Source organism: Cupressus sempervirens, chromosome 2, assembly GCF_028749045.1.
Source record: "Cupressus sempervirens isolate cs-2001-9-10 chromosome 2, ASM2874904v1, whole genome shotgun sequence".
Classification (NCBI taxonomy): domain Eukaryota; kingdom Viridiplantae; phylum Streptophyta; class Pinopsida; order Cupressales; family Cupressaceae; genus Cupressus; species Cupressus sempervirens.
In genome coordinates this window covers 205,350,705-205,363,587 of record NC_143119.1, presented here as the reverse complement: position 1 = coordinate 205,363,587, position 12,883 = coordinate 205,350,705, and positions in this window count along the sequence as shown.

Below are 12,883 nucleotides of genomic sequence, written 5' to 3'. Positions count from 1 at the left end.
ATTTGTTTGATGACTAGTTAGGCTTGGATCTACACTCATATGCTCTATGTCCATATTTCTTATAGTTGTAACAGTAACCTTCAAACATTTTTCTTCTTATTTTCTTGGTCTTTTATTCATGTGCTTGATGTCATTGATTTTTGCACTTATGACAGTTACCCATGAATTTCTTCTTAGGGTTATGATTTGAATTGTTTCTCCTACAAAAATTTGTTATATCACCTATCTTTCCACAATTATGACAAGTGGGTTTGTAGTTATTGTTGGAAATATAAGACAGGCTAGGTTACTGAGAGGGGAGGGGTGAATCAATAACAAATAAAACTTATTCTTAATTCACCAATTCATCCTTTATATGTATTATGATCTAATTATATGTATGAAAAATTGAAAGCATTAAAACATTCATAACACTTTGACTTAAGATATGGTGATCGAGAAACCTTCCAAATAGAAAGTAAAACTAGGGTGGGGATGATATGCACAAGCTTTAGTACTACAATATAAAGTTGGTTGGTTAAGGCTTATAATTGATCACTTCTAATGATCTTCCCTATCAAGAGCAATAAGGACTACTAGGTCCACCTTGTGAAAGGATTTGCAAATCATACAATTAAGTATGCACTTGGTGAAGAGATTTAAAAAAGACTATTAAGTCTACCTTATGAAAGGATTTAATTTTTCCACCTATTAGGATGAACTAGTGATTAATCTCTAATCTACAACTCTAATTTTCTGGCTAAGATTCCTTTAGAGTGTAATGATCACCTTGGTATAATAGATATATCTTTGATGTTCTTTATACTTCTTGTAGCCTTCTTACTTTGCACTTCTACTCTTAAATACATCTTTCCATATTCATATCTTATTACTTTCTTATTTTCATGTTATACAATACATTACATATATACCAATCCAAATCATAATTCATCATAGTCAACTACAATACAAGTTTCACCAAAATACACAAAGTTTGCCCAATTACAATTGTATAGGTTCTAAAGACAAACTCAATGAGGTTCTGATACTCCACAACCAATGTCAACACTTGACATTTTCATCCTCTAAGTAAACGTAGAAGCTTAGTTCATACTAATCACTTCCAAGTATTCTTAACTCAGTCAACACTAGTGACTTGGTGAACACTATGAAACTCAGCATATAAAATGAATCACTTGGTTGAAACTACATGGCTTGATCAACACTAACATTACAAGCTTAGTATAAACTAAATCACTTGGTTGACACATCTTGGCTTGGTCAACACTAGATTCACATCACTAATACCATGAACTTGATAAACACTAGACAAATTGGTTTGCACTATTTAACTCAATAAACACTATGAAGCTTAGTTTACACTAATAATCATCAACTTGATAGATATAGCTTGTTGTTAATTGAATACTATTCCTAGAGCTTTGTAGCAATTATAAAACTTGGTAGAACCTGAATTACTTGGTTAGCATAGTAAATTGCAAGATAAGCTTCGTAGCTGCTAAAATTTTGATTAAGTGTGTGTCACTAATAAAAAAACTTGACTATAATGTCAACAATCTCCCCCTTTTGCATTAGTAACAAAAATACTTATGAATCAAAACTGAATTTTTAAAATTTCAAGTTCAAAACAATCTTTAGTCTCCATCCTACATGTTCAACTTGGTAACATACTATGTTTTTGAGATTTTTCAAAATTGCTTTTGTAAGAGATGTTTTCTAATTATCTATACATGTATATGTATAATATTATGATGCTCCCCTATTCATATATATACATTTTTCTTACTATATATTTCATATCTTTATATTACATCTTCTCTACTTTTTATCTTATCTCATCTTCCAATCTTCTTATCATCTTGTCCCCCTTTTTGACATTATTTCCAAAGGTGAATGCTACATGGTAATGCCAAAATGTGACAAGAAGTCAAAATGTACATTCAAAATAAATGACATTGTCTTGTCCCAATTTTCTTGGAACACCTTTCTTGCATGTAATGCAATCTATACTTTTGCTGATAACTCCATCATATGATCAGCTATGCATAACTTATTATCATGGATGAGAGTTTTAGCATGTGCAATTTGTTTTTACAATGCATCCATGTTGGAAATAATCACACCTTTAATTTCTACAAGTGTGGCCCTAATTCTAGCTTCTTCCCTTAATAATTCTACTTGGATATTAGTCGAAAATCTAATCTTTAAGTAATCTGTAGAACTATAGCTCGAGTCAAGTGAAAATTGGTGTTCACTTGCCTTCAAGTCTTCATCTATCTTAGATAGTTTATCTTTGATTTCCTTGGTGAAGATAGATGTATCACATAACTTGTTGAATAATTACATAACATTATCTATAGTTAGTAGACAAGTGTACTTGATATATACAAATTTTCTATGCAACTAGCTCCATAATTTATTCTCAAATTTATTCTCTTCTTTTTGTAGAAACTTTTCTTGCTCATTCAAATATTCATTAAATTTCTAACAAAATTCTACTGAATAAACCAAAATAGGTTGTCTCCTATCAACCTCAGTATTAAGTGCATCTACAAGTATGTTCTTTGAATCTTCTAGCACTTGGTTTTCTCTGCTTTTCTCCTCTCTATGCCTCTTTTACTTAGCTTTATTCTACAATAGTTCACCTTCTATGTGCATTTGATAAGGATTTAGAGTAGAGATATCCCAATTTGGGATAACTATATTCTCATCAAGGTCAATGTCTTCTTCTTTATCTTTGTCATTGCTTGAAACTTTGGTACTCAGTTGAGGCTTACTCTCAACTATATTTGTACTAACTATTTGCACACTTGAGATTATAACAATATTAGAAATAGAAGCACTAGAAAAAAAAGTGCACATTGCACTGAAAGTAGGAATACCTAGTTATTGTTTATAAAAAAATTGACGAAGGAGGAAGCACTAGCTATTTGGTAGATGAAGTGTTACTCACTTTAGTCAATATAGTACTTTGTTGAATAGGTTCTGAGATTGGTTGGGTGCATGGGATTGTAGTGGTTGCCACAACCAACTTGGAAAAATCTTTCTCTAAGCTTGATGGCTTTAAATCTTTACTTAGAGAGTGAGGAAATGAGGCCATAATTTTTGATGCAATCTTCTTTGGGTCAGTTTTATCGATACTCTAAATCTCAAGGAGATTCTCCTCAATAACTTCCTATTCTTTCTCCTCATCATCTAGATTAACATCATTTGTTTCTATATCTTCCTAATTATTGTTTTCCTTTTCATAATTGTCATCTTCATCATCATCTTTATCACTGACATGAACAAAAAAATCACTCTGTTGATGAATATTGTAGATATTCTTCCATGTAGTTGTAGTTGTCTTCATCACATGTTCAATGTCATTAACCAATATCATACAAGTCTTGAATTTCAAAGTAAGCTTTTCTTCATTTCTCTTTATGGATTCTTTTACTTCTTTATCATCAAGACTTGGCATGAGCTACCTGAGAGTCTATTCAAGTATATCTTTTGTAGTCTTCTTAGCATGCTATCATCTATGCTTCATTCTTTCCATAAGCTCATTGGTAATTTTCTATACAAGTTGACCAAGTGAATATTTCCATTTACCTAACTTGTACATAATCATTTCTTCAACTTTCCTTTTTTCATTTGCATTCTTTTTCTCGTATCTAAGAGATTTAAAGTTTGTCATGCCATCTCCTACATCAATCTCTTTCATTTTTTCTTGAAATGTAGGTGGAGGTCTTTTGAAAACAATATCCTTTTCTTCTTCACCTAATTTCAATTTCTTTCTTGATCTAGATTCTCTTCTAGTAAATACTGTAGTAGATGACTCGGTAGTTCTAGTTATGATAACCTTGCCCTTCTTACTGATTGGCTCTTCTTCTTCTGATTTAGTATCTTTTCCATCATTTTCTACATCATCTTCTACATCATCTTCTTCCACATCATCTCCTTTTCCTTCTCTCAATAGGAGATTAGAACTTGCTTGCCTCAGTTTTTTTATCCTCTTCTTTCCTTTGTTAATTACTTGAGAAAGCTTAATTTCAACCTCTATTTTTCTTTGGCTTCATCATAAGTACCAAAATATGTAGCCTTGGGATCCATAGGTTCATTCAGTAGTACCTTAATGATACGCTTGGTGTAATCAATGTTAACCTCATAGCTTAGATGCTTAACACACACCACTCTAGGTTTGACTGCTTGAATGCACACTTTGTCATAGTCTACCATGAAACAAAGATCATCCTTGTAATTTTCTACAAGTTTCTTAGGAATTTTGAATGTTTTATTCATGTTTTCCTTTAATGAATCAAAATAATTATCCATGATGTTGACAAAGTTCTCACCCATCTCTACTATATACTCATTAATCTGATATAGTATTGGCACATCTTTCCTCCATATGATTTAACCTTCTAAAGGATTTTTTTTAGATAAAGAAGAATAAAAAAGTTAAGAATGAACCACACTTACATGGGTTATTCTTTGAAGTCATGATGATCTCCATGTTCTTGTTGAATTGAATTAGCATTAGCTCGGCAAGGTCAAAGGACATGTTGTTCTTCAATACCTTGAGATCTAGATCAACTGCCTCACGTGACATGCTATTGAGATGATTGGAACTATAGATTTTATGTGCTATCACATGAATTCCAAATTTCAGCTCCATGTTAGTCACACTACCGATCTTCATGCCTCTTCCATCCCATTTGGCAAGAGTTTTTCTTTCCAATTCTACTCAACTTAGGGTTTTGGTAGTATTTTCCTTGTTCAACATTGGGAGCCTTGTGATTTGATGAATTCTTTTCTTCATTATTTGAATATGCTACTCCAACCATAGATTTCCATTGTGTACATGACTGAGGATAAACCTTATCCATTTTATCTAAAAGTCTCAGGGCATATAAAAAATGTGGGTTAAACCCTTGGTCTCCAATTGTTGAACCTCAGGTTTCAATGCACCATTCAAACATAACCTTTCTAGAGCCTCATCCATCTCCAGGGTTCCAATGTCTTATATCAAAAAATGGAAATGTGAATGAATATCACTAACAAATTGTACTATTGGTGGAATCTATGACTAAGCTCTGGATGGATCAAGCACTTTTGTAATTGGCAAACTTGACTTGAAGTCTAGTGCCTTCAACTCCTCAAACCAAAATCTAAGATCCTTTATTACTTTTGTTGCTCAAGGATGCCATGCTTGATAGGATTTATGAAAATAGGAAAATCTTCAACAACAAAATACACAGATTTCTTGGAAGCACAAAAATTTCTCTCAGCAAATAGCTCTTCAAAAATTCATGGTGATAAATGAATTCAATTTCTTTCCTTTTAGCATTTTTCACTTTATAATCACCATAAATTCTTGGTATGATTTCTTTTTCGATGATAGACTATCTTTTACTTAGTTTAATCTTAGTGCTTGGTAGAGTCATTCATGACTCAATGTCTACATAGTGATTTAGTGTATCTTGACTTTGCTCGACATAGTCTACCAACCCAACCTATCTTGGTAAGGTCTAGATTTTCCTTAGACACTTGATGATCCCTTTGCATCTTGAATGTTGATATGGATCTTTCCTTCTAGCTAGCTAGAATTGATGTAATATGTCTACTTCAGAGCCTTAGTTCTAGTTATCCCCATGGGAGATCAAGTAGAAATTCTTGAGTCACTCAATTCTTGAGTGACGTGTGCTTTATGGCTTAGACTTGCATTCTCAAAAGATTTTAGAATCCATTGCTACCTCATATACTTTCTAAATATGTTAGCCATGGCTTTCTTTTCATCTTCAATTCTTCTAGTATTCATATAGTTCTTGGCAAGGTGTGCAATTTTTGTATAAATAAAACATCTTCTAGTGTTGTCTCTTGTCCCCATGTGATGTTTCACATAATTCTCTCCAATGTGTCCAAATTCTCCATAGTAGTGGAATCTACACCATGTGTTGTAGTCCCAACCAAATATAGCTTTCATAATGTGCTCTATTGGGTTATCTTGGTTTTGCATTTAGAAGATTTGTGCCCATGCTTCTTTCATTTATGATATTTGCCTTCAAATTTAGGTTTCTCTTTGCATTTATTAGCTCTATGACCATGTTTACTGCAATTGAAACATTTTCCACTGACTTTTTATTTGCCATTACTCCAACATTTGTTTGATGTATGACCTAACTCACCATAATGATTGCAAATAGGCATTTGATTCTTTTGAGCTCCTTGCTTGGATGATTCACCTTGTTCTGTGTATCCTATCCTTGTTTTAGCTTTCTATCTATATTGATTTTTCTCATTCAACTATTTCATGTCTTCTTGAGATTTCATCATCCTTTCATTGGTTTGCTTTTAAGTGTTTAGACCATGTTGTAGTCTTTGATTCTTTGATCTTAGATTCATAATTTCTTCATTTGTATTAGTAAGCTAATCAATGAAGTCTGCCTATTAAAGGGATAGATGTTGAATTTCATTGTTCTTTCCTTCAATCTCTTCTACGGCCTTGTCTTTTTCTCCAATGACTTCACCAATCTTACTAACTAAATTTCTTGTTCTCTTTTAATCTTTCTAACTTCTTCTTAAAGGTTACAATTCTTTTCTAATAATTCTTTGATTGCCTTATTAGCTTCATCTAAATTTCTTCTTGAACATATATCCCCAATTCTCTCTTTAGTGTAGAGTTTTTCATTCATCTATACTGTAGGATCTTTCCTTCTTTTCAAGGATTGTGAGAGTTTCTCCTTTTCTTTCTTAGTTGTCCCAATAGCCAATTCCAAATCCATCTTTTCATTATCAATAGCCTTATCAAGTTTGAATACCTTCATTGCCTCTAATCATTACTCAAGTTTTTAAACTTCTTCTTTGAGAAACACAAAGCTCTGATACCAATCGTTAGAAATATAAGGTAGGCTAGGTTATTGAGAGGGGAGGGGTGAATCAGGAACAAATAAAACCTATTCTTAATTCACCAATTAATCCTTCATATGTATTCTAGTATAATTGCATGCATGAAAAATTGAAATCATTAAAACATTCATAACACTTTGACATAAGATATGGTGACCTAGAAACCATCCAAATAGAAAGTAAAACAAGGGTGGGATGATACCCATAAGCATTAGTACTATAGTATAAAGTTGATCGGTTATAGCTTACAATTGATCACTTTTGATGATCTACCTTATTAAGAGCAATAAGGACTACTAGGTCCACCTTGTGAAAGTATTTACAAATTATGCACTGAAGTATGCACTTGGTAAAGAGATGTACATTGAAAGGATTTAAATGTTCCACCTATTAGGATGAACCAGTGGCTGATCTCTGATCTACAACTCTAATTTTCTGGTTGGGATTTCTTTGAAGTGTAATAATCACCTTGGTGTGATAGATAAATCTTTGCTACTTCTTATATTGCTTGTACCCTTCTTACTTAACACTTCTCCTCTTACATATATCTTTCCACATTCATATCTTATTACTTTATTATTTGGATGTGATATAATACATTACATATATATACCAATGCAAATCATAATTCATCATATTCAACTACAATACAAGTTTCACCAAAATACAAAAACTCAGCCCAACTACTGGTACATGGGTTCTAAAGACAAACTCAGTGAGGTTCTAATACTTGAAAACCATTGTCAACACTTAGAATCATCATGCTCTTGGTAGACATAGAAAATCAGTTCATACTAATCACTTTCAAGTAGTCTGAATTTAGTCAGCATTAGTGACTTGGTGGATAGTGTGAAACTTGGCATTTAAAATTAATCACTTGGTTAAAACTACATGGATTGGTTAACACTACATGGATTGGTCAACACTAACACTATGAGCTCAGTATAAATTGAAATCACTTGGTTGACACATCCTAGCTTGACCAACACTAGATTCACATCACTAATGCTAAAAACTTAGTAAACACTGGAGAACTTAATTTGCATTGTGTAACTTAGTAAACACTATGAAGCTTGGTTTACACTGATAATCATCAACTTAGTATATACTACTTGGTGCTAACTAAATAGTATTTATGGAACTTGGTAGAAATTGTAGAACTCAATAGAACCTAAATTACTTGGTTAACATAGTAAATTTCAAGATAAACTTAGTAGCTTCTAACAATTTGATTAAGTGTGTATCACTAATAAACAAACTTGACTATAATATCAATGGTTCTTAGCTTTGTTACTTCTTTGTTCACCATAGTTAGATGATTCTCCTTTTTTTGTACTAGTGTAACCCAATCCCATAGTATCACTATTAGATATAGGATATCTCATCAATTTATCAATGTACTTGATGACTTCATTAGGTTTTTAAAAAATTTCTAAAAATTATTTTTCTCTTTTAAGATCATTTCTTAGTCGTTCATTTTGCAGCTTTAGAGTTGTTATATCAATAGTCTTTCCATTACATTTGAGATTGGCAATCATCATTTGATTCATTGTTTGCAATTGCATTTGAGTAACCCTATTTACATCTAATGCCTTCTTTTTTAGTCTATCGGTTAGTATCCTTTTGTCATCTTCAATCGTGACTTTGTCTTCCTCAGCTTTCTTTTTCTACTTGGTCACCTCACATAGTGATACCTGTTGGACTTCTTATTCTATCTTAATATTTCTAACCTCTTTAGTTGGGGCACCATTCTTTTCCATTAGATCTACTACTGCTACATCAAATTCACTTGAGTTTGCATCCACAAAAAATTCAGTAGTGTCTTCCTCTTGGTTATGTGTGTCATTATCTTCAATGGCTATATCTTTCCTTCTCTTTAGTGAGTTCTTCAAATCATCTCTTGCTTCATTTAGCTAATGTAGGGAAAGCTAGAGTTAAATCTTCTGATTCTCAATAGTGTTTCCCAACTTGTACACTTCCATCTTCAAGATCTTTCCTCAAAGCTACAAATTTTTGCTTTCTAGAGAACTAGGCTTTGATACCAATTCTTGGAAATACAATAGTGAAAGTAAACTCTGGGGTGGTGGGGCGTTGTGGTGTGAATCATTCCTCCAAAACATTAACCATACAATCATTCACCACATAGCCATCTCACAATTTGCAAGTAAATTGAAATACTGGTGCTTCATCTAAAGGTTCGAGTAAAAAAAAAAGTTGTCTCACCTTTTAGGCTAACTTATCAGAATAAATAAATTTGAGTATTTCTATCTACAAATTAATTTTGTTTTAAAATATGATCTAGATAAATTAATTCTAGTTAAGTTATATACGGTCTCACGCTTTTCCAATTGGAAATGTCATTTAAATGCATGTTTTATACTAGTTTGTATCCAAATACTAAATAAATAATTTATTTATTTTTAAAATGGTGTTTCAATAACTCTTATTATTTTTTATTATGTTTTTTAGTAACATATATACACCATTTTATAGAGCTCAAAGTCAAGAATATTCTCATATAGAGTTTATAGTGTTTTCATTAGATATAGTAAATTGTAATTAAAAAATTCTACAGGCACACATTTTAACACTCAAAAAGATGTCAATTTTGAAAAAGAAAAAAATACTAAATCATATCAAAAAAATATAAAAATTATATGACATTCTAGAGGAGAGAGTCCTCTTCTAAAATGTATAATTTTTCTTCTGATTAGAATAGATTTGTTTTGAAAAATATGGTGGGAGATGAAAACTATCAATATTAGGTGAATTGAAATTTGAATCACTATAAAAGAGAAAATATAGGTCTAAAATTGATTTTTATTTTTGATTGTTCTAGTTATATATGTTATCTATAACATAGTCTACAATTAAAGGGAAATAAGTTTATTTCCATATAGTTCTATGGTGGGAACTAGACCCCTAATTTTCAGCATTTTTCAGCAACAAAATTTTTTTATATAAAAATTAGTAAAATATATCAATTCTTAATCAAAATAATTATTAAAAATTATAATCCTAAACTTCATCCATTTCTACACATTTCATTAGTTTACTTCATTTTCAAATTCAAAGTAATAGCATAAGTTTTGTATCATTGAAGGTGAATAGTCATACTTTTGTTAGACTTTTCCTTTACAAAAGGGTGGCACAGGTTTGTGCTTTTATGCAATAAGCTAAACATGTAACATGTTCATCCATAGCATGGAATCAAATAAAAATTCAACACAAATATGACACAAGATATTTTTTAACCTAGAAACCCTCCAATGAGAAGGTAAAACTAGGGTGAGGATGACACTGACAAATCTTTAGTACTGCAACTTTGTAAAGTATACCCAATGAAGGTTACAATATTTGATCATAAAATATTGTTGGTGTAAATAAGTATTTACTATTTACACTTTACTAAATTTTACTTAGGTTAATGCATTAGCATATTAGTTGTCATGTAGACACCTAGGAGTTTGCATATTCACATGAGTTGTCATGTTGACAACATAGTAGTTTTACTCCAATTGAGCACATGTTGTCTACTACATCTCTTTATGAGATACGCCTTTGCATTCTTATCCTCTCATTGTTGCACATAAATTTATGAAAAATGGAGGATAATCCACTCTTGGTGGACATGCACTTAGTTGCTATGCTTATCTCTTTGCTGACTCCTAGTCATATTAGTTTCTTTTATATACAAGGCACTTCTATGATGTATTCATCCAATTATTTGATATTTAATTATTTGATATCCAATCATCTAATATCCATTCTCATTTGTTCACTATTTGTCTATCTTGTTCTATCTATTGAGCTTCTTGATCTTGGCATTGAATTATTACCTTGGGCAAATTCTGACATGGTATCAAAGCTATACCAAATTCTTACAAATGTGATATACCTTATGAAAGGTCTACTCTATTAAAGTCTTACAAGATTTTTAGATCTTACCATGGTAAACAATTTCAACACCTTGTTAGAAGTGTGCCTTATTAAATGATTTAATCTTACAATGAAGAAAGAACCCTACTAAAGGATTTACAATAGCCTGTTAGGACTACTTAGTTAAGAGATTTAACTGACTCACCTATTAGAATGTCTTAGCAATGATCCTACAATTATCACATTATTGCTAGATAAAAGATCACCTCTTTGTATGTATTCTTGCTCCTCTCTAATCCGATGTATCACATTTTTCCTCTAACTCCTTTCCTCTATTCTCCTTTAACTGATTCTACAATGTATAACCTAATTCACAGCTCCTTATCCACCATGAATGCTTTTTTTGTGCATGCAAACTTCTCTTTTCACACATATTATTTTAGGGTTTTCCTTCCTTAACAAGACTTAGGTGACTTAGGGTTAGGTATAAATCAATGATTGTGATTCACCCATTTTTCCTTTTAATCCATCCCTTTAACTAATTGGTTGCATGCACTGCATAGGGATCCTCAATATAGATTCATTCTTATCATCTAGAATTGTAAAACAATCCTTAAATCAGCTCAAAAATGGTTTACATAGAAGTTTGTGCCATTATAAAAAACTATGTCCAAAACTATTTTACTCGTAACTTGAAAGCTCATGCTTGACATCCATTGCATCTTCAATGTGGTAACTTGTCCTCTACATGAATCTACATATATTGATCAATCAAGATCTGAATCACTCAACATCAACTATCTACTCGGTAGTTGAGTGACTTGACACTTACTAGTTACTCGACACATAGTGTATATCTTAGTTGATACAATATATTACAACTTATACTTAACATACATTACTTTTTTAGCATGAACTAAGTTCTATGTTGTAAATGACTTAAGTTTATTGGCATACATATGCCAAAACCAATCTAAGATTAACAATCACTAAAATGATCCTCATTTAAACCATCACTACTATCTTTTAAATCCATCTTAAATTCAATATTACATGATTTGTCTCAATTTACCTCTTCCACATCTTCATCTTTGTTTTCTTTTTTCATGTATTTAACAAGGCATGTAATCGCTTTGCTTGTTTGATCTCATAGGTCATGGCATTATACTCTTTCTCTCCTATTGTAGTCTTCAAATCATCTTCATCTATTTTGTGTTTACAAATATTATCATCTTCATGATCTTCCTCTTATTTTTCCTCTTCTTCAACTTTAGGTTTACAAATATTTTTATTTGTATTATCTGCCTCTTCTTTTGTAGAAAACACATGATACTCCACTATATCTTCTTTATTTTATTCATCCAACAAATTAGGAACATCTCTCTTTTGATCACGAACACTTCTCCTTTGGAAATCTGCTTTATTAGGATTAACCTTAGATAGAAATAACAGTTACATGTAAATATAAGGGTTAGTGCAAGAAGTTGGGTCTCACTTTTGGCCAAAAAGTGGAAGTGTTTTTCCTGTTTTTGAAATATTTTGTCAATTGATGCCAAAATTTGAGCCATTTAGAGATTAAATATTAAAAAAATTTAGAAATAAAAATTGTAGTGCCTGGAATCTTCTTTTTGAATATGTAACTTATTTGTATACCCATATGATATATATATTTTTGGTATGGATCTTTAAAAACCACTTTTTCAAAATGCCTGTTTCAAGACCATACCACGCTCGTGTACGGACACCATAATTTGACACAAATGAATGAATTTTTGTGAATCCTTTTAAATGGAATTACCTGACACACCAAAGATTGATGAGAATATTTTTCTTGAATTTTTTAATGAATTTTTTTAAAATTAATTTTTATTTGGCTATAAAAGAAAATTTTAAAATCCTTCATCTACGGACACCATTATTTGATCAAAATTTCACTTTTTTCAATTTTTTTTTTAAAATTTTAAAAGAATTGAATGTAGATTGATGACATATAAATTAATTTAAGAAAAAATATAAAATATAAAAGTTATTAAAGTTTTAGTCAATGTTGTTATTTTACATTTAGGTACCACCTTTGATTAAAAAATAATTTAAAAATAGTAAATAAAAACAT